Source organism: Drosophila biarmipes, chromosome 3L (genome assembly GCF_025231255.1).
Source record: "Drosophila biarmipes strain raj3 chromosome 3L, RU_DBia_V1.1, whole genome shotgun sequence".
Classification (NCBI taxonomy): Eukaryota; Metazoa; Arthropoda; class Insecta; order Diptera; family Drosophilidae; genus Drosophila; species Drosophila biarmipes.
The window spans coordinates 2,691,464-2,695,290 of record NC_066613.1 but is presented as its reverse complement, the minus strand read 5'-3'; the positions used below and the strand labels follow the sequence as shown (position 1 = coordinate 2,695,290).

Genomic DNA, 3,827 nt, shown 5'->3' with positions numbered 1-3,827 from the left:
TCCGTCCGTCCACACCTGCAAAGTCCTTAAGGTACAAGTCCGCTCACTCTGGGACAAAGCCGAAAAAGAATTTGAAGCGTGTCTAGGCACGATTTCCAGCTTAACAGCTGGAGGGGCGGAAGAGATTCTGGCGACTCTGCACTGAAAATATGACTATTGCTATTCGGTATACGAGGAGCTAGCGATTCAGCTCGTTGAGCTAATCGAACGAGCCAGTTCTCAGCATCCGCCCACGAGGACCAATAATCAGTCCACTTACATTCAGTCTGGGTGCCGGTTACCGCCATGCGATACTGAAGAATTCGAAGGGGACTATCTTAAATAGCCAACATTTAGAGATCTTTTTACAGCAGTTTATGTCAACAATTCTAGCTTGACATCGGTCGAAAATCTTTTTCATCTCAATGCTAAAATTAGCGGTGAGGCTAAGGCAATCGTAGCCAAGTCCCCTCTCACAAATGAGCGCTTTGATTTAGCATGGGCAGCGCTTCGAGACCATTTCGAAAATAAGAGACTGCTAGTATGCAGCCAACTAAAACTCCGTTTTAATTTGATTTCCGTAAGTTCTGAATCTGTCCAGGAATCTGTAAGACCTACAGAGCGCAATCCAAGGGTATTTAATAACGCTGGTTTATTCCAACATTCCTGTGCGCCAGTAGATTACCAAAACTGACCCTCTCCTATTCCGACCTGGGATGAAATGACTTTTCTTGGCGACCGATACCGAACGCTAGGGGCGATTAAGAATATGAAACCCAGCACCAGCAATCACTATAATGCTAAGGGTCAACCTTTTTCCAGGAAGCTCAACTCCTTCGAAGCTAAGGTGATCACAAAACCAAAGAGTTGCGATCTGTGCTCAAAAGAGAGTCATCCAATGCGCTTATGCCAGCGTTTTTGTAATAATAGTGAGAGCACTATATTGTGTCTAACTACAAAAACTGTATAAATACAAATAATACTAGTCTAGTATGTACATATATGAAACGTTTGGTCACACTGTGGCGTGCGGCCCTTTCCGGTCAAGATAATAAAGACATGAAGACGTACAATTTTGTAAGCTAAAAGAAATCTTATTTAATAGGCCTGTTACCTGGTATCAGAAGTGAAAATATCAACCTTTTATTAACAAGGAACACAATTTAGCGTGTCTTGCCGGAAATTGATTGCTCAATGCTGGCGCATGAGTGGCCGAAGTGGAAAAGATCATTCATCATGTATATGATAGCTTCAACAAAGATGCAGAGCCAGAACCAAAAAGATTGCCATATTCTTGTGGTTGGCTGGGTCAAAAGCTACGGAAATATACAATGTTTCCCAACGATGGAACTGCACTTGGCATGGTAGCACCATGGCGACATCTTCAGAGTTGTTTACATCTTCGCCTACTGCTGCGATCGTTAGCCGTTCACTGGATGACTTTCGTTCATTTGATGACTATAGTTTCATTCCGAAACATCACGATGGAGTCCTACAAGTTCAACAACATCTTTCAAGCTGAGGGACAACCTTTCATAGAGTTTGACTCAACTTCGCAAGCAGGTACAGTTATATGACTACAAATGTGACTGTGGCCAAGCATATGAAGAACGGATGCTCCTGTATTGCTTCATAATCGGCATAAATGATAAAAGACTGCAGCTAAAACTACTTGAATCAAAAAATAGGAAGCTGGAGGAGATCGTCACCGAATGTAAAGCATTTGAAGCAGCCGCCAAAAACAATGAATTTCCTTCAGAACTAGAATCGTGAGAACGCTGTTAACGCAGTAGTCCGTCGCTCCTATAACTGTGGACCAATTTACAATCCGAATCATCTTTCTGAGTGCCGTACAAAGCGAACAACGTTCTACTCTTGTGGAAAATCTGGACACTTCGCCAAATACTGTAAGCAGAAGAGACATGTGAACAACAACAACAGCGACAGCCGACCAGTGGATAGTAAGAACTACAGTTAAAACTTGGAGTTAAAAAAGAAAACGTTCTTATTTTTGATTATAATAATGTTAAAGTTAATAATTTTGAAAAAGCTAAAGCAATCTGTTCTGATCCGAATTCAGAAACAGTAAATTGTATTGAATTTTTAGTTTTTGACTCAAAATGTTAACCATTAATAGGTCTTAAGTCCTCTGTAGAATTAAACCTCATTAAACATTTGAATATTGATTCAGTTTTAACTTACCTCGAACCAGGGAGGAGTTTGTGGAAGAATTTATGCAATCGGGGGACTTGGCAAGCTACCAAAGGAACAGTCTATCGTTCTAAAAGAAGGCTCACCGCCTGTGCTGCATTATAAGAAAAGGTTTTCACAAAGCTTGGCACTGGAACAAGATTTGAGTGCTATGGTAAAGCCAAAGATCATCTCACCAGTAACATACCCAACCAGCTGGGTAAATAACTTGCAAATAGTGGAAAAAGGAAATGGAAAACTCAGACTTTGTTTAGACCCCAAGCCGTTAAACAAGGCAATTAAACTAGAACATTACCTAATACCAACGATAGATGAATTTATGATACAATTATCTCGAAAGAAGGTTTTTACAATCCTGGATCTCTCCCATGTATTTTGGCAAATGCAACTTGATGAAGGTAGTTCAGATTTAACGACTTTTATGACTCCGTTGGGAAGCTTTAAATTTAATCGTGAAATGTTCCAACGGAATATGGTAAAAATTTTTGGTGGCGTACCAAATGTTATAGTTTATTTTGATGACATAGGAATATTAGGGGAAAGTTTTGAAGAGCATGATGCAATGTTATAAAAAGTACTTCAGTGAGCTTAAGATAATGGCGTTCGTTTCAATCCTGAAAAAGTCCAATATAGGAAAATGCAAGTTGAATTTATAGGCCATATTTTATCAGAAGGACTGATACAGGCTCAAAGAAATCACTTAGAAGCCATTCAAAATATAAACATCCCAGAAGACAAAGCTGGAGTTTTACGCCTTCTTGGAGTTTTAAAGTACCTAGTTAAGTTTATACCAGACTTGTCCTCTAGAACTGCGAATCTCAGAAATCTAACTAAGAGTGATACCCCTTTTGAGTGGACTACAGAACATAAAAACAAACTCAATGACTTACTCAAAACTATAACAAGTGGTCCGTCTACGACAGCGCCAAGCCTGTAGTTATTCAAGCCGATGCCTCCGAAAATGGTCTTGGTTGTGTTATTCTGCAAAATGGTCATCCAATCAGCTTCGCGTCACATACGCTAACTAAGAGAACAAAAGTGGGCCCAAATTGAAAAGGAGCTGTTGGCGATTGTATTTGCGTGTGAAAGGTTCCACTATTATGTCTTCGGTAGAGAATTTTTAGTAGAAAGCGATCACAAGCCCCTGGAAGTTTTAGAAAGCAGGGACATTGTCTCAGTAACGCGATTGCAGTGAATGCTGTTATATCTTTTTAAATACCCAAAAATAACTGTAAAGTATACACCTGGATGAGATATGCTAGTGGCAGACTGCTTATCACGAGCCCAACTACCAGATGAAACCGAAATCCCAGATCTATCTAATGTAATTCATATAGTAAGCCGCGTAGCGTGTCTCTCAAAAGAATACTATCACTGCTATCTCAGGGCTCTGAAGAATGATGAATCTATTGGAAAATCGCTGGTTTTGTTACAAAAGGATGGCCATCATTTCATAAACTAGACCAATTTTGCCAAAACACGGTATTCTATTTCGCCTTGGCAGACTAATAATACCAACCAAGTTACAAAAACAAAACTTAAACCAAGTCCATGTGTCCCACCTAGGCATTGAAAAAACCTTAGCTCGAACGTGAAAAAAGTACTACAGGCCAAATATGAGCGTAAAGATTAAGAAA

At 39.9% G+C, this 3,827-nt stretch overlaps 1 long non-coding RNA gene across 1 annotated transcript; it reads left to right on the top strand.

Annotated features, from left to right (window-relative positions):
* Positions 1–1,025: 1,025 nt before the first annotated feature.
* On the top strand, positions 1,026–2,165 carry LOC122818482 (uncharacterized). The gene is made up of 2 exons (XR_006367959.2): positions 1,026–1,056; positions 1,134–2,165. It is a non-coding gene; the product is annotated as an uncharacterized LOC122818482 (long non-coding RNA).
* The last annotated feature ends 1,662 nt before the right edge of the window (positions 2,166–3,827 follow it).